The 19,761-nt window shown below is 40.1% G+C and overlaps 1 long non-coding RNA gene across 1 annotated transcript in view; it reads right to left on the bottom strand.

The window, feature by feature from the left end:
* The window catches only part of LOC144585943 (uncharacterized), a 30,574-nt gene extending 12,114 nt beyond the window's left edge, over positions 1-18,460 (bottom strand). The window contains exon 1 of the long non-coding RNA XR_013540580.1: positions 12,400-18,460. This is a non-coding gene — a long non-coding RNA (uncharacterized LOC144585943). The remainder of the gene's footprint in view (positions 1-12,399) is intronic.
* Positions 18,461-19,761: the final 1,301 nt, after the last annotated feature.

The raw sequence follows: 19,761 nt of genomic DNA, 5'->3' as shown, positions 1-19,761 counted from the left end.
CAGGCTGGCTCTGATCACAAGGGGGAATTGAACTTCCAACCTCTGCTCCCTCAAGCCGATAGCTAAATCACTGAGCAATGTAGCCAGAGTTGCTAATTTTATTGTAGATTATATCAAAGTAGAGGCAGTCATTAGAAGGACTGAATGTAATGATATAAAAAAAGAATGGTCTAGTGATGTAAACACAGAGGAAGCCTCACGCCACCATTTCTCTGCAAAGAGTGGAGAAAGCCCTGCTGGATACTATTGGGTATTATTGAGGATCTATCCCAGAATTGTTGAATCTTGCTTTCATTGATTATCTTCATCAAGAAACTAGGAATCAACTGACTGCAACTATGGCTTATTGATCTCTTTGTTTGTTCTCGTCATCACCATCATCAGTATCATTATTCATTACAATGCTACTTAAAGATTTTAAAAGCAGTAAAATCATCTGTTTATAATCTACTAGTCCTGGGAAATTAATTTCTGTTAAGAGATGGTCTTCAAATTAACATGAGAGGATAGAATCTGCATTTCATCAGCTGTACTGTACATAGGTCTTGGAAGCAACTAGTTACAGCGCAACACATGTATAATTAATACTTTGTGTTTGTAGTAATGAAGGCTTTTTTACTTTATGATTGTAGCATAACAACAAATAATGTCACTTCTATGGTTGTGTGACTTTTAACTAATTTCTTCTTATTTTTATAGTTACAGGGAGCATGTGGTTTCACTACATCTGTTTTGGGTCAGATTATTTTTTAAAAAATTAATTAAGGAGCTATTTTAGTTCCTTTTGAATAACAAAGAGTTATTTCTACAAAATTGCAAGTATAATGGTAACTAATTATGGGCTAAGACCTTTAACCACAACTGTAAACAATTATTTTCTAATTATTATTATTTAAAAGAGACATGATTGAAAAACAGCAAAACTAAATAGGAGCCAACTCTGGAAAGAAATGCATTAGAAGTTTCCTCCAGTAACTAGACAGTTGAAAATGACTCAGATCATTCTGGGTCACATAATCTGTTGGCAGAAAACACATCAATAACTGTGGAACTGAATAAACATATCACTGCTACTTGGCACTGAAATGGTACAAAACCAAAAATGAAAAGCCATAATTATTTTAGACAGACTGATCTAATTTTGACAACACAAAACTGAATTGGAGGTTGGGAGGCAAGACTGATGGAATATATTTGTTAAAGTGGAAGAGATTTATCAGTCAATAAAAGAAATAGACTCTTCGCCTTCTGAACCTCACAGACAGAATCATTTGATTGTACAGTTCCATAGGTGATATTCTGCATACCTGATGTTATGTAGAAGACCAGAATAATATGATAGGGGTGATAAGTGTACTCTGGGGGTTGTATCTGATAGTTCTGCCGCAATACCAAATCTGACAAATTGAATAATATGAAGAAATCAGAAGTATCTTCGATATCACAGTAATTCTATCCACCAAATTCATCTTTCTTAAGATGGATTTGCATAAACAAATTACTGTGGTAGTGATGATGTAATGAGTATTTCATTTCCTATACATTGATGGATATTATTTGCTTGTAATAAATTTATTCTGTTATGGCTAGTGCATTAGAGAACTTCCAAATACCCAAACTATCAAGTTATTGTTGTAATAATCACATGAAAATTATAGTTCTTTGAAACCAAGAATGCATGATAAAGTAAATTTTTACACAGCCACATCAAGGTCACTCATCATCCACCTTGGACCTTGCAAAATGTTTCAGATCCGTGCTTGAAAGCTTGATAGGAGTGCTTACAATGAACTACTTCCAGGATTAAAGTTGGTGGAAGAGGAGGATAACTCTGGAGTAAGTGAATCCAATGCCCACTTTGAAAACGTAGGGTAAATTATTGTATCATTCATTGAACCAATATTTTGTGTTTTTGTTTTTGGTTTGTACTTCAGCCTTTCATGTCTGGGGAAATGTGTGGCTCATATTCTGTGATTACAGAGAGAAAATGTATTACTTGAATCTTACAGAGGCGAATTCAAACATCCACTCTAGCCGCCTAGAGTGGTCATATAGACCAGATGGGCGGGATATAAATCAAATAAATAAATAAAATATAAATAAATAAGAAACAGATTAGTCAATGGGGGGAATCCCACAGTTTCAGAAGCTGCCAGTTTATACATGCACAATTTCAACTATTTTTCTCAAATAATCAATTTGTTCCAAATACAGTATATATGTAAGACTTCCATATATCGATTTATTTTCTCATTTGCAGTCATGTGACTTTTGTAACTTGGTCAGTTTTAGAGACCCTACGCTTAATTTTAATTTGTGGTTGTTATGTGCTATCGAGTTGTGTCTGATCCATGGTGACCCTATGGATGAGTGATCTTCAAAATATCCTTTTCTCAACAACCTTGTTCAGCTTTTGTAAACTCATGTCTGTGGGTTCCTTGATGGAGTCAATCCCTCTCATATATTCTCTTCCACTTTTCCTGGTGCCTTGAACTTTTCCTGGGCATTGTTGGCTTTTCCAAAGTATGACAGCCTCAGTTTTGTCATTTTTGTATCCAGAGAAAGTTCAGGCTTGATTTGATCTGGGATCCACTTGTTCGTCTTGTCCATACTGTTCCATTGTCTTCCAGCTTGGCTAGAGCCTTGTTGCCACAGCAATTGTGTATCAATCTTTCTTTGTTCATTCTATCATGCAAAACCCCAGGCTGGGATGCATCCTCAGCGCTTTTTGCCAACAGGAAACAGTCATTTGTGCTGTGTATGAAGCAAACCAAAGATTTCCTCAATGCCATTCCATAGGCAGGCCATTCCATAGGCCATATCATATATCCATAGGGCAGTTCAGTCCATATGTCCACAGGCCTTTTGTACCATCAATGTAGGGCCTGATTAACAGTTGCATCATCAGTGACACCACTAGTCATACTTGTCCTTTGCTCTTAATTAATCCAACGCTTCCAACACTATCACTTCTTTCATTTTGGACTGCCTCATCATAGGATTTTCAAGGTAAGAAAGGTTCAGCATCAGTTTACCACTGCTGCCTCCTGCTCAGTACTAACAAAAATTAATTTGAGTATTACTGTTGTTGTCTGTGAAAGGTCGTCTGGCAGTATCACTTCATCTACATCTGCTACCCAGTAGCTGCCCTCCAGAGGTTTCTCCACACCATCACTATTGGCACTCTCTATTGATATGGCTGTTGCCTATGAATATGGTGGATGCATCTTAGTCTGGCTGTCTGAGCCGTGAATCTGTGATTATCTTGGGTGATCCTGCTAGGAGTCCAGGCTCATAATGGGAGTCTATTCTCCCGACAGTCTTGCTCTCAGCTTCTTAGACACATTCAAACACCTTCACCACATTGAAGTGTGCATCCGAGAAGAGGCTTCATTTTAATACCTCTTCAACAGATTAAACTTTCAGAATTAATAATTTCTCATAGTAATAAGTGTTTTGTCACTTCTTTATACAAGAAGCCATCTAATAAAAATGCATTGCTCAGTAGAGTGTTATCACTCTATTGACATGAAAAACAATTTTCCCTATTGTTAAGTTTGTAACCATGGTGGTTAGCAATTGCTGGAATGACCAATTATATCAGAAAATCTCAGTTTCCACGATATTGATTTACAAAGAGGATATTCTATTCAGACTGTATATAGAACATTGGAAAGGTTCAAGAGTCACAAACAACTTTCTGTACTATCTTCTTATGAGAGGATGAATTTTAGCAGATCAACTTGTACCTTTCCTTTCAATACAGCTGTCACATTGTGCCTTCATCAGAGGATGACATGTCTCCCCACTGGATAGTTCAGGGGATGAAGATGAGGTCAAGGCCCCAGCTAGCAGTCTTTGCCCAGAAACACAGAGGCACTATCTTAATGGATCCAGAGAGGACTCACCCCTCCCCCACCAGATGGGGAAGAAATATCTGAAAAGGAAGATATTCTCAGCCTTGGACATTGACAGCATCTCAAAATGCAGGTTAAGATAAAGTGAGCAGCTATCATGGATTGAAATCGGCCAGTGGCCTTAAACAGACTCTAGGGCAATCCAAGACCATCAAAATATGGGGCAGTTGTAAGAATGTGCAAAGAACAATTAGATCCCAAATGTAAGTGGTCAATCTGTAAATTATGTACATTTCAAAGGAACAGATCAAATAGGGAGCACACAAAAGCATGGTCATGATCAGGGAAGATTATTCAGAATGGTTTCCTGCAGATGCAAGGGAAGGAATGCTGCACCGTGCACCAAAGTGACAGGGACAGGGTGGCACACATTAGGGGTGTGCGTCATTTATTATTCCGAATCACAAATTTCCTCAAGAATGCTAGGAGTTCTAGCCCACAATCATCTATCTGATTCTTTAGGAGATGCCCCTATAGAACCTAAAAAGTAAGGAGACTACCACCTCCAGGCAGGAAGCATTGACAGAGCTTTCTTACAGGAAGCATTGCAGCAGGAAATGAAGGCTTAGATTAAGAAGGTCTTGAAGATTTTACTTCTGTACATAGAAATTGGGAACTGAATAGAAAGTGTGAACAGTCTTGGTCCTCAGTTATAGATCCTTATGCCTGATGATTTTTTGTAATTCTTTCATTTCTGTCCTTTTAGTCTCAGGGTGTGTCTACACGGTTGGGTTGGAGTGGGCTGAAGCAGGCTAAATAGGATCAATAGGAGACCCTGTATACCATTTGATGGCATACCTCTAGTGACCCTATTTAGTCCAATAGGTAATACACTTCCCTTAAAGGTCCCCTTGAGAGCCTACCACATCCGAAATCACATACCTAACGTGCTTCTTTACCTTTTCTTAAAGTGCTGAGTTGAGAAACTGCCATGGCAGCAGATTCAATACTGACAATTTCTTAATCAGATATTTAAAATAAGAGAAATAAAATATTGTTTAATATTTGTTTAATACCTGAGGCAGAACATCTTCAAAGCAAAGCAAAGTGTGCTGCTTATATGCTGCCTCACAGTGCTTCAAGCACTCTCTGGGTGGTTTACAAGTTAATTATGCAGGCTGATTGCTGTCTCTAGGAGAGAAACAGCCCATCCCTGCAATGGACCAAACAACAGACTCAATCCCTGTGTAATCAGTCCTCTTCTCATTTCTTGGCTTCAGTCTTCATTTGGATTGATGGCTAAATCAAGGTTTATAAAATCTTTTCATTATCTCAGTTTCTTTGTTGTCAGCATCGAATTTATCTAGTTCTTCTCTTGTTATGATTTTTGTCTTCGTAATGTTCAGCTCCAGTCCTGCTTTGGCACTTTCTTCCTACACTTTGATCAGAAGTCATTTCAAGTCGTTCTGCTTTCTGCCAGTAAGATGGTGTCATTTGCATATATTAAATTATTGATTTTTTTTACCACCAATATTCACTCCTTCATTTGAATCTAGTCCAGTTTTCTTTATGATATGTTCTCATATAGATTGCAGAGAAAGGAAGAGAAAATTCCCCCTTATCTGACACCTTAGCCTGTAGGAAACCACTGTCTCTCTCTCCATATTCTGTTCTAATGATAGCTTCTTGTCCATACTACAAGTTGCATCAGGACAATCAAGTGCTACTTGATGTACTCAGTCAGTTGTAATCTATAAAACATGAGCTGACCTTCTTCGTATTCTTTTATGCCATATGAAATAAATAAATAAATAAAATCTTCTTCTGAAATTCTTTGGTGTGGCCCACATAGCTAGCTGATATTTTCAATATAATTTTGAATGCCTCTTCCTTTTCAGAGCACAATTTTTGTATCACACATTTCTCATGCCATGTCACCTCCTCCTACGTCTTAAAAAGCCAAATGAATGGGGTGAGTTTGGCCCAAGGGTAACCCTAATCTGCCCTGTTATACAACACAGCACAGAAGGATATTTGTTTCTATTAAGGGGGGAAATGGGAAGCCTAAAGTCATGGACCCATTACCCTAATCAGCACACTCTAAGAATGACCGGGTCAGTGGACAATGAAAATACACATTGCTTAGGACCTAGCCTGCCTTTATCAGCCTGGTTTCTATGCCACTGCCATGACATGCCAAGTGTGCCAAAACTATGGACTTTCTAGTTGCTTGTTTCTTCTTCTTTTCAGAACTGCCCTTTTGTCCCTTTTTGCCTATTGTGATTCTCCTCTTATTGTTGCACTTCTGTTTCTACGGCAACTGAAGGTTCTCAGAGGCAAATTAAAAGCAATTGTGGCTTGCCATTATAAGAAACTTTGGTGAGCTGCCTTTGAACAGAAGGGGATGAAATGCCTGTTTAAAAGGAGAAACAGTTCTGCACAAAATTGCCTCAGGCCATCTTTGAAGACCAGTTGTAAGTTCAGGTAATGCCAGGTTTGGATACGGAGGGGAGAGGAATCAACGCAGCACAGGAGGATATTTATTTCTCTCAAGGGGGAAAATGGGAAGCTGAAAGTCAGTTTTTGCGAATGCTGCTCAGCCAATGCAGTTGATGAAAAAGATTTGACACAGCACAAAAGGGATTGGCAGCTGCTGATGAGCACAGTAGAAGAGAATGTGCAAACATGGCATCTTTGTAATGAAGGTATTCTGTTTTATGTGTCATATCTTCACCAACCCCCTTGATTAGATGGAGTATAATTTGCTCTTCAGTTTGAGGCAATGCTTCTGAGGTAGGAAGATGTATGGATGCACCACAGCAAAGATTTGTTTGCCTCGGCAGCCAGAATACTAGAGGAAGCAGCTGCAGTTCAGTGACTAAGAGCACATGTTTATTACCCAGGAAGTCCTGGGTTCAGACTTTAACATCTCACATGGGACTGCAAAAGACGTGTGTCTGGAATGCTGGATAGCTGAGGACAGCCACAGGGACGAGGAACACCTTCCTATTCAGCTATTATTGTAAACAAAACCTTCACAAAGAGTCCCCTTCTTTTCTATCCACACTGAGATAGCCTTGTTAACAGTTCTGCTCCCAGCCCTGCCACTGCACTCCATTTCACAGCCTGCTTCCCCATTACTGTCACAAGAAACCAACATGACAGGAGGCTGGATAACAGGACTGGCTTAAATAGCAGGCTTCCCATACAGTAGCATCTCTCTTTCCTCCAACAATATGGGTATAAAAAGCCTGGCATAAACCAGCACCACTCTACAATAAATGAGTAGCTCATTTATCTATCGTAGTTATATTAATACATTTGTTTTATATTATTATATTGATAATTATTCAGTATAGTTATTTGCATATATATTGGTATGCAGCTATATTCCTCCCTGGTTAGGTTATTCTAGAACACTAGCGGACATCAGAGGTTACTAAGGGCTATTTGAGGAAGGCTTCAACTGCTGGAAATGGTGGATTGGATAATTGGGGGGGGGGGTCACTTGGGAAAGTACCAGATTGCTTACTCCAGATGTTCTAGAGTGAGAACTTTGTGAGTGATAATACATACCCAGGTTTGTTGTTGTTATAGTTCCCGATGTGCAGCTCATCAATAGACTGGGGGGGGGGATGGAATTGAGGAGGACATGAGGTGCAGTCAGGAAGCAGGTGGATTGGTGGTGGACATGGTTCCAGAGGGAGAGGGGAGCCCCTAACAACAAGAAATAAGAAGGAGGAAGACCAGGAGGAAGACCAGGAGGGGAAAACACTGGGAGGAGGCACAGAAGGACCTAGACTCAGAGGCTTGCCAGGTAGACTTCTCTTCTTAATGTCATAGCTTGCTTGAAACAGTAGTTTCATATTTCATGTATTCCTTTTCTGTATTCCTCAGCTTTGTTCATTCATGGCAAATACAGTACCTCACTTGCTTACCCTCATTACAGCTTTGCTCTCTCAAAAAGGAGGTGTTCAATGGGGAGAGTAGATTAAACAGTGCCTCCCACAACTGCTTTCAAGTAAATAAACAGATGTTGAACGATATTGGAACCAACAGGGTTCCTGTGCATAATAGACCCTAAGTAAACACTGAATTTATAGTGGTGAGGGTACATACTGTATATTTGTTGGAATGATAATGGTATGGGATAATGCACACAGGAAAAAAAGGGTAGTCTGTGGGCTAATTTGTCATCAAAAATTTTCAGCATCTAGTGGATGCCACTGAGAAGTTCACACAGGGTGCAGAGCTAACGAATTACCCTGGATGCATAGCAGAGCTTGGGGAATCAAGGTGGATGTTGCTTCCTGCTTGGTTGAAGCCAAAGTAATTTTCCAATAACTTGGACTTATGGAAAATGAAAGGCAGTTCTTGGCTAGCTGCTGTTTTGACTACAACTTCCAGAATCTACCCATCCTGCTTTCAGGGTCATCACGTTGGCTGAAGGAATCTGGGTGTTCTAAAAAGTATCATTTCCAAGATGTGACCAAAAAAAAAAAAAAAGTCAGGTCTGTTCAGCCTTTGAGGGTCTCTCATGAGTAAACAATGTGTTTTGCAATCTTGTCACTCTGTGGATGCAGTTATTCAGTTGCTCACCCTCACAACATGATCATTACACACACACACAGTCTAAAAGTGCATAAGCAAGTCCAGTCAGTGCTAGATGATCTCGGGGCTTTATGTGTAGGCAACCTTGAAATCCGTGGGGGGAGAGAAGCTGCGGTGTGACTGAATGAAGTCATTACATTTTAGCTGAAACGAGAAAACTTGTTAGCAGAATAAGATACTTGAATTGCTGGCATTGTTTTAATAATCTTCCTGGTGTTTAGAAGTTGACTGAGTCAGCTTTTTCTCATAACAAAAACTACAGGAATAGTTGCTAATCTTTGACCCTGATGGCTCTCAAGAGGATATTCATTGCTATGGGATTTGTATTTTAGACACCAGTGCAAGTTCTGTATTTACTCTTAGCAACTTGGTTTTCAGGACCAACACCTTTATATATATTTTTTTAACCAAAAGCTATAGGGTACCAATTGAAATATATATATTTACAACATCTCTGAAATAAACATTTTTGTATTCTGAAGAATGTAATTCTAAAAAAGAGTAAAAAAGAGTGATCCTCAATTATAAAAAATGCTCACTTGCATTTCTGCCTTTCATTTTCTTCTCCCTTTCTTACTTTTGTTTGGCTGAATAGCTCAGTGAGTTTGGTATGAGCCAGAGGTTGGGAGTTCAATTTCGCAGAGTGCCTCTTGGGAGCAGGGCTGACTTGTGTGGCCTTGCACAGTCCCAGAGAAGGGAATGGAAGGGAACAGAAAATCACTTTGGAATACTCCCTACTTAGAAAACCTGTAAGTCAGAATTGGCTTGATAGAACACAAATATTATTTATTGTTCTTATATTTGCGTCATTCTGTAAAATATACCTGAGCTACTCTACTTTCTCTTCTAAGATGGTTAAAGAATTTGATCTCTGTGTATTCTGAACCAAGCAACACACTAATGCTTGCGGTAGAAGCACTCATCCACTTTTGCTCTTGTTTAACTATTGTGTGAGAATCCTCGGACAGAGAGTCAAAATATATAGAGAAATACATATCTATTTAACTGTGGTTTAAGTACAAATTTGGAGAAAATAATCTCACCCAATTGTTTGTTAATACAAAAAAAGAGGATAGACTTGTTCATCATCATCATTTTAGAACTGCAGAGCTGGAAGGGACCCTATGGATAACTGAGTCCAGCACCTGTTAACAGTTGAAGGGTTTATTTATTTATTTATTGGATTTCTATCCCACCCATCTAGACCACTGGTTCTTAACCTTGGGTTACTCAGGAGTTTTGGACTGCAACTCCCAGAAGCCTTCACCACCAGCTTTTTCTGGGAGTTGCAGTTCAAAAGCATCCAATTAACAAAGGTTAAGAACCACTGCTCTAGACCAAAGGTTCTGTATGAAATCGATATGGAACAGTAATAGATGGATTCATCAATTTTTCTCTTCTTGTCTGAGGAAGTGAACTTGATCCATAAAAGCTCACATTAAAATACATAACAGTTTTCAAGGTGCCACAAAGTTTTTGGAGTTTTCTTTTGTTTTTTGTTTCTCTTTGTTGATTTTTACTTATTTCTTTTCAAGCGAATTCTTGCTTAGCTACTCCTTTAAATTCAGTGCTTCCACCAAGTATTCATGAGCCAACATTATTTTCTCTCGATGCCAAAAGCAGAAATTGGTGATAAATTCTCTTGGAATTCACAGGATTCCAGCATATAATAACAAAATACAGTAGATTAACTTGAATAGGTTGATGGGCTTCAAGATGAAAAATCTGGGGCTGACGAAACTTTTGTGGGGTGGAATTCTACCTACATTGTCGAAAGCCATCCCTTATCCCATACGAAGGTCTTTAAGGATGAGTTTCATTGTTTCTGCAAAACAACAAAATACATACGTATTCATTTGCCCAGGTGATTGATCATTCAGTTGTAGAAGCCAAAGATTCAGAAGGGCAGCAATGAAGGAATTAGAAGAGATCATCAAGTGTAAGGATGTGTCACTGGAGACCAAGACCAAGATCATCACACTCTTGTATTTACAATCACCATGAACAGGTGCAAAAGCTGGACAATAAAGTAAGTTGACAGGGAAAAATGATTTGTTTGAAATGGAATGCTGGAGGAGAGCTTTGTGAATTCCCTGGACTGCCAGAAAGATGAAGAAGTGAGTCCTAGAGAAAATCAAGTCTGAACTAACTCTAAGCAAAAACGTTGAAACTGAGGCTGGTCTACTCTGAGAACATCCTGAGAAGGCAAGATTCTCTGGAAAACACAATAATGCTGGGGAATGTGGAAGGCAGGAGGAAAAGAGGAAGACCAAATATGAAATGGATTGACTCCCTAAAGAAAACCACAGGCTTGAGTTTGCAAGAGCTGAGCAGGAGAGTTGAGGGCAGGACATTTTGCTCATTCATAGGATCACCCTATGTCAGAAGTGGCAGCACATAACAGCAAGTCCAACTAATTTATTCTGGATCCCATTTAGTATGCATCACCAGTGTGCGGGCCAAAGATATGGGCATACCTCAAACCTACTGAATCATGCTCTGATATAGGATGGGTCGCCCATCCCTGACTCACCTAAATATCACTTCCATCAGAGCTAAGTAACAGGTGAGTTGGGAAACAAAATCGACCAAAGGCTTCAGTGAACTATATTTCAAGCATGAAATAAAAATATTTCAGCTGAGAAATATCAAATCCAGAATACAGTAAAAAGTGCTTATATCCATTATGTATTTCCAGAGTAAATGCAGATATAAATGCAGTTATTTTAGTTGGGCACTTAGTAGAATTAATTAACCCAAAAAAATAGAAATAGCACAGTCCCATCTTTCCATGACTCATTTTGGACACAGCGAAGCTACTCCTTGTATGTTTACAGTGCACACAAAATATCAGATGTATTAGGGAGAAATGTTATTTCAGTACAAAATCAATTAAAAAATCACTAGATTTTGTATATGTAAATTTGTATTTTCTAGTGGAACTACTTGTACATACCTGCATGTATTTTTGATGAGACGCCATGTAGGCTATATTTGAAATATAAAATTTGAATTTCAAATAGGGATAGATGATCGTTTTATTTCCCATCTGTGCCATTTTATATGTTCATTATTACATTTATTCTCTCTTCTTCCACATTTTTTTAAAAAAATCAATTGGCCTGAACATTCATATTTATATACATATTTTCAAAAAATATGCATTTCCTCTAACTGCATTTTCTGTAAAAGTACATACTTAGAGACTGTGTATATGCTCAAAACATATTTCATCTGAAAATCTGCACTTTAATAGCATTTTAAAATTAAATAAAGAAACTGCATCGCAAAATTCAAAGTACAAGCATTTTTCTCTTAGCACATTATTGTGGAAGGTATATATAAATATTAGAAACTGTACAAATCAAATTCTTCAACTGCACCTGATTTCAAATAGATGAATTATTGGTATCACCCAGTCTATGTGACATGTTTTTCCTCCATTATCTTCAAAACTGATACATATTTTCATATGGCCCCACCACCCCCTTATGTTCTAGAGTGAATGCTCCTTGTGACAAATGTTGCAAATGCTCATGCACTCCCTGAAAATGAGGATCAAACTAGACAATACAATTAGCATATGATTAGAAGCAGAGCTCTCTGAACACTCCACATATTGCAGATTAGCTTACTTAAAAAAATTGATAATTGAGGAGTAAACACGGGCATCCTTTGCAAGTCTGGTTGCACTAGCATGGAGCTTTGAAGGAATTCTCTGTTCAGAAGAGAAATGCTATGATAAGAGAAAATATGAATTTCTCTTAATTCAAAATATGATCCTCAGATATGAATAGGGAGAATGTACATGCATGCATACTTTGAAAACTCAAGCAAGAATTTAAGAAGTAGGGGGAAATGAGAGTACAGTACCAAGGTTTGCCTACAGCACCCAGAGAGAGAAGCCTCAAAACACAAAAGTCTCACCTACATTTTAGTGCTGCAGTCCTCAATTGCACCATCTCAGCTCAGCAAAGTGTCCCCTTCCATGAGGGCAGTAGAAGTCAAATCCACTTAACTCCTGTCACTGCAGCTTTGCCATCCATTGGCGTTCATGTTAAGCGTCCTATTTAATTTCTGTTACTATTATAATTAGTGGGTCGCTTCTCCTGCAGGAAGAGGATAGCTCTGCCTCACTTGGACGTCCTTCATAATGAGAGCCATCATCATTCGGGCACATCTCTGCACTAAGTCCGTCCTGCAGGCATCAACATTGCAATCAACCTCTTTGCTCTCAATTTAAACTCTGTGCCCTGGAGGCTAACACTGTGATCAAACAACTTAGCAATGATATAAGCTCCTATTGTACTTGTCTCTAATCACAACTGCCATCATTTTTATGTAATGAACTTCCTTCTGGGTGCCTTGCTTTCTCATTCTGTGGTGCTACTTGAAGCCTTGTAAGAATAACCTAAATAGTCAGAAATAATTATTCGAGGAAAGAAAGAAAGAAAGAAAGAAAGAAAGAAAGAAAGAAAGAAAGAAAGAAAGAAAGAAAGAAAGAAAGAAAGAAAGAAAGAAAGAAAGAAAGAAAGAAAGAAAAGTCCTGCAGTGTGGGGTGAGATGCAGGAATAGTTGAATAATATTCTGTTGCATTTTTTCAAAAAGAAAACCAGACTCTATGCTCTTTGCCAAAGACCTTTAAACAATATATATGTGAACATTAAGGGGACCTGACATCTCTTTGAAAATTATGGCTTTACTGAGTCATCTTCTTCCATAAAGTTTACTTCAGTGTTCTAAGACTATATTACTTCACATTTATATTGTGCTTCTGAGTGTTGAAACTGCTTTGTGTACAATATCTCAGGACAAAGCTGTGCATAATACAAAGAGACCATGGATCAAACTTCCTTTCAAAAGGAGACAAAGTGGGAAGGAGAATACAGGCTTGGTGAATTTGATCCAACAGTAATACTCAGAGGAAAAGATAGTTACTTTTTTTCTCCAAACAATTCAGTTTCAATGCATACGTTGAAAATCCATCCAAGCCTTAACAAAATAACATTACATTACATAATTAAAAATAGACACCCACAAGAACATTGTGCATTAAAATCACTAAAATAAATGTTTCTACTATCCACTTTGGCCCTATCCTGGCTTACACTACTCTGAATTTCCTAGGTCTTTATTTGTGTGTGTGTGTGTGTGTGTGTGTGTGTGTGTGTGTGTGTGTGTGTGTGTGTGTGTGTGTGTGTGTGTGTGTGTGTGTGTGTGTGTGTGTGTGTGTGTGTGTGTGTGTGTGAATCAGCCAGCCATCACACTAACGCATTTTGACTTCTTTCCCAGCAGATGATTCATGATCAGCTCTTATCCAAGAAAGGCTGTAACAAGAAATTCTGGTGGGCTATAGACAGAGGGCAATAGGGGAAAAAACAAAGAACATTTTCTGTAGGATTGTTGTGCAACCTTATCAGCCCCGAGGGCCGCATCAGGAATATGTTGTGAGAGACATAAAAAGTAAGTCTTGCCAATGTGAACATTTTGCTTCCAAAAATATAAAGAACAGCTAAATTCTTGTTCACATAAGCCCCAGCACGACTACTTTTAAATAGCAGCAGAATTTAAGTCTTAGCATTTTAAATCAAAATGCTCCTAACATACCTTTAATATTTACGTACCTTAATAAATTTTAAATACATTTATTTATTTATTCATCCATCCATCCATCCATCCATTTCATTTTATTTCATTTATACCCTGCTTTCCCAATAAAATAGTGGTCAAACTGGCTTACAACCTCCTTAAAAGAATCAAAGCAGGTCTCAAGCCATTATTCCCTGACCCCAGAATAAGACACAAGACAACAATGTTGGAATAAACATGGGCCACACTTTATTGATTATTCCAATTTATCTTTTCCTGAAAAAACAGGGGGTACCTGCAGTAATGAGGCATTAGATTCTGCAGATGGGTCTCAACGGACCCGTGCCAAACCATGGGTGAGTCCCAAGCCCCAAGATCTCACGGTCATGAAGTCCCCTTCTTGTTGACTGTTGGTCCAGGTGCAGCCCTAGCGGACCTTCTCCCCCAAGCACTGTAATCGCACAATCCGCAGTGCTGGGAGATCAGATGAGCTATACCTTACCTGTGTTTGTGAGCTGCACTACCCGCCATGGCAAGGGGCAAGCTATGCTTAAGGCTCATGCCTCCCATCAAGCCTCTTGAGCTCCAAAAGCAGGCTCCCCCTGATCTAAGCCAAAAACAATTCCAAACCTCTATCAGAGAAGTGTACTCCATCCTGACGAAAGAGCTCAGGCCTGTCCGCATCCTGACGAAAGAGCTCAGGCCTGTCCGCATCCTGACGAAAGAGCTCAGGCCTGTCCTGGTGACCAATCACCAATCCAAGGCCATCACAAACAACTCTACACACTTCTCTGTTAACCCGCCTCCTTGCGGTATTAACATGCTGGACCTGCCAAGCAAGCTGATGGATGATCGTGGACCATAAAATGCTTGCCGTGGGATACATCACCCTCAGCCATCTGAGAATGTCCAAAACCAAAGCCGTGTTTTGCCAGATCATTACCTCCCACGAGTAATGCACTGGGGGTTGCATGCTAAACATCTGGGGGTTGCATGCTAAACACAACTGCTCCGCACAGCTGGCTCCATAACAGTCCACGAATCCCTCTCCAAACAATATGGGCTCTATCGCTGAGACCCAGATCAATGCCCCACTCCATTTGAGCAGGATATATTGTGGCCCAAAAAATGAAGCTGTGGCCCTCTATCATTACTTGTGGGTTTTTTTCCTTTTCTGTCTGCCCTCTGTACAACAGGAAAGTGTATGAGAGAACACTATAAAGCACATGAAGTTACAGAGCCAATAGAAATAATAAGCAGCCTTCTTCATATTATTTTTGCTTCTCTACACAATCTCTGTTTGTACATGACATGTGAGTTGCCTTTGTGGTTATCTTGTAGTTATCTTAACCCAAGTCATTGCAGTTTGACATGATAAAGATCAGCAAACTACCTACAAATGCCACATATATTACGTCAAATAATGGTGTCTGACAACTTTTTAGAATGCTCTCATGGTATTTGCTAACCCAAGTGAATAGCATTCTTTGTATATGTTGTGAGTGCCATTTGATTCAAACCTTTCCTATCTGCTGAGAGAAGGCATAACACTATGTACTTGCAAGATGTCATGCTGACACCTTCCGCACCTCTCCAACTTGACATATAACATTCTGCTTGAGTTGCTGGAATGGTTTTAACTAGGATAGAAGGAAATATACAGAGCAATCCATTGTGGTCCCACTTTCCCTTACTACTTAAAAGTACATCCCACTGAGCTTGAAAGGCCATATTCCAGGGCTTAGTGTATGTAGGGTTGTAGCCCTACTGTCTAAAATTGGAGGACTTCAGAAACTATGATTACATTCAATACTTTCAAAGACCTCTTGTTTATGAATGTGAGGAATTCTTCTTTGCCTGTGATTAAAATATTAGGGAATCATCCAGCATTGCTTTGTGATATCAGGCCTTGCAGTGCCAGGAGCTGTAGACAAGGAGAAACTATACTCCCAGGATTTTAAAAACTGTAGTAGGCACTTTATTCCAAATTATTCGGTAGATGTACCAGTTTCTTTTTGCTGTTGGGTTACTGCATTGCCAGCAGAAAAAAAAAGAATGCCATAGCAAAGGCCAACCTGAATGGCGATGACACCAAAGCCAGCAGTCAAGATGCAGAATTCAGTACCATTCACAGACACACACCAAACAAGGGGAAATTGCAGAACCTGATTGCTTTTTTCAGCAGTTACTTGCATGTCAAACAACATGAAGGAATTGTCATAGCTGTTTCTTTCTCTCCATGGCATCACTCTTACGTCTCTCCCCCATTCCCTGTAAGCCTCTCCTTCTCCCCCCCACCCCATGCTCCTCTCTTTAGCTCCTCTCTCTCTTTCTAGCTTCTCCTTTTCTCTCTCCATGCTTCCTTTCTTTTTCTCTTTCCATCACTTCCTCCTCTGTCTCACTTCCATTCTCTGTGGTCCCTCTGTGTGCATTTAGTTGTTAAAAGAAATTATTGCTGTGGTAAACCCAGAGTCCCAGTCTAGCGTCATGCTCAGAAGTAAGTCCTATTCACATCAGTGAGACTCATTAGTTTCCTGAAGTACTTGTAAGAAGTGTCAGCATTGCTACAGAATATTTCAATAAGCATATGAAATATGCAAGAAAAAATTATGCAGTTTTTAATGTGTAAAACAAGCATCTTCAATGTCCTGTTTCTTCTAAACAACAGGATGGATCAGCTTCATATTTTTTTTGAAAAGGCTTGTAGCAGGAATCATTTCCACTTCTGAAAAACAGCAGTAGGCATACCAAATATGCTATTAGCTGTAAAAAAAAACAAAACAGAAACCAAAACAAAAAAGGTAGCAAAACAAGATCACATTCTCCAAATGTGACACAGAAAAAGCACATACTGACTGCCACCAGTCTACCAAATATGGCCTTGATTCAATAACATATTTAAAAGTCGTAACATTTAGTTTGGGCTTCCCCTGCATACAAACTGAAAGAAATGGCTTGCGGGATATTGATCTGGCCATTCAAACAGCAGCAGTGGTGCACCCCTGTGCACCTCTAATGAGGACATTCATCTGTACATGACCATCTCCAAAAGGCTTTCAAATATGTAAAGATACATACTTTGTGCCCAATTTGGACATTGTCACTTAGGGGTGTACTCACTTTAGTTGCCAGCAGTTAAGACATTAATGGTGATGTGTTGCATCATTTTGAGGGGACAGCACATTTACACTGTTATACAAGCTGTATGTGAAGTATGAAGGCAAGAGAAGGGGACGACAGAGGACGAGATGGATGGACAGTGTCATTGAAGCTACCAGCATGAATTTGACCAAACTCTGGGAGGCAGTGGAAGACAGGAGGGCCTGGCATGCTCTGGTCCATGGGGTCATGAAGAGTCGGACACGACTTAACAACAACAATCTGTATGCTAACTGCTTTACTTTGTAGTCAAGTGTCATTTCTTCAATGTTGTCACATGAAAAGATATACTAAAATATTTATGAAATGTGAGGGGGTGAACTTCTGTGATATATTGTAACTAGTTTTATATATCTTTCATTTGTATGTCAATCATGTTGTAAGGTCCTCTGTTGGAAGTATTCACAGTACAGACACCAAGTGTGTGTTTTCATAAGAAGGTGCATTCTGTTAAATAAGCTAGACACAATGAAGCACATTTAGTTTCCAGTTTGGCATTTCCTGCCTTTCTGATTGTTCTATGCTTGGCAGCAGTTTGTCCTCTACAGCTTCCCTATGTAGACAGCACCTGTACTAATTAAGTAACAATCAGCAATCTGACAGTAAAACACCTGGGAACGCTCCCATTTAGATTTATTTGAAAAGCATTTTCACTGCATTTTATTGCCAGGATTTGACTGTACTGTGCTTCTGTGCTAATTAGATATTTCCAATAAAGACATTTCTTCCCCCCCCCTCCCTGCCCCACCTTGTTCCTTCCACTAGGTTTTGGTTGCTGTTGGTTTTATATAGCACCACACTTTTCTTTCTCCCTTGCCATGTAAACAGGAGGTGACAGACACAGGGCTGAAAAAGTCAGGCACTTGTTCCGTCTGAGGAACACAAGGACAGTAAAAAAACAACACTAGGTGTCATTGTCAGCCAGTCTGCTATCAGATATCAGAGAAGATTAAAGGAAGAAAGAGGGAGGGTAGAAAAGGAGACAATAAAGCACTAAATAGAATGTCACGCCGAATTTTGTGGAACTTCTCTTGGACACAGACGGCAAAATGTTTGGCAGCAAATGAACACAGCTGACTGTCACTTTAATGGCCAGTTATACTAAAGCAAGTGGGTGACAATAGTCTCATGTCAGCTGCCTGCCTTTCACACAGTCCCAAGGGATTATTCAGGTCTCTAGGCAGAGAGAAAAATCTTCTGGAGGAGAAGAAAGTTTGGGGTTTTTGTCTGATGTGTGAAGGTTTATATGAACCTTCTTGCTGTATGAGTCTTGGTAGCAGTGGGGCAGCACCTGAGGGGGAAAAATATTCGTCCTCCTGGGCTTCGGGAAGACTCTCCAGTAGTTTACTGGGGAAACAGTCCACATGTCAGTGTGGTGCTGATTTGTGGTTTGGCATCCTACTCCTTCGGGCAGGCACCCACTCAGAGGCAAAGCCTGGAGGAGGCAGACTGGGGGAAGCTGGGACACTGCCTCTGAATGGGCGCCCACCAGAGAGGGCAGGGTGCTGAACCGCAGATCAACTGTGCCCATCTCTAGTTGCTATAAGTCAGAACTGACTTGACACCTGTGAAGGTCCGCTGTTCTTTACCTCCCCCGAACCAAATAAACCAGGAGACGTTTTTTGATCAAACAAGTTGTCTTCTTTTATTAACTGGGGAATTGGTATAGAAGCATCCAATAGATGGGGACCAAACTTCTGCTGGAGCAACAGCTCTGACAGGGGCAACCAATCTTCTATAAATGGGTTACTTGTCTTCGAAGCCCAAGGACCAGCCTGAACCTGTGAGGGTTCTCCGGGTTCGAAGTCATCTGGGTCAGGCATCAGTAACGGGGTGATCTCTTCATCCCCTGCATATCCCCAGGGAACATATCTCCCATCACCCGGGGATTCCCAGGGTCCAGGTAGCACCCCATCTTTCTCAGTTCTTCCATATGCCATGCTTTCTTCTCCTCTCTTTCTTTCTCTATTCTTTCTTTTTCCTCCCTCAACTTACGCCGCCACTCACGGGTCTCAGTTTCACCCCAGTAGGACAGGCGTGGGGTCATTCCCCTTTTTCTCCTCTCCTCAGCCTCCTTCTTAGGTATCCGGACCCGCTCCCAGTTACCGGTCCATGGGTCCTGCATAGGCACCCATTCCCATCCACCTGGGATTACATCTCCTGGGGTACTGACCCACTCCCCTACTGCTGCCTCCTCAGGCTCTCTCCTCTCTCTCCCTTTTCCCGCCCAAACCGGATGTCTCTGGGTAGCCACAGATAACCCTTTCAAGCCCAATTCTAAGTCCAAGGTATCCACAGCTTGCTGAATCAATCTGGGTGGAAAAGGTAGAGGAGCCGTTTGCGTGCCTACGTTCGCTTTGGGGCGAGACGGCACTCCCAACAACACTTCTCAACCTGGGGTTCGGGTTCCACATACCACACAACTATTATTAACAGGGAGAAATGGCAAATTGCGTGTTCTTTATTTTCTAGAAATTCTGAGCTATACATGTCTAGATCAGAAAGTTTAGGTATACTTGTGACAAACTGTAGAATAGAGGAATGA

The sequence above is a fragment of the Pogona vitticeps genome, chromosome 1 (genome assembly GCF_051106095.1).
Source record: "Pogona vitticeps strain Pit_001003342236 chromosome 1, PviZW2.1, whole genome shotgun sequence".
NCBI classification, from domain to species: Eukaryota; Metazoa; Chordata; class Lepidosauria; order Squamata; family Agamidae; genus Pogona; species Pogona vitticeps.
The sequence above is the reverse complement of the archived record's forward strand: the minus strand, read 5'-3'. Positions and strand labels throughout refer to the sequence as shown.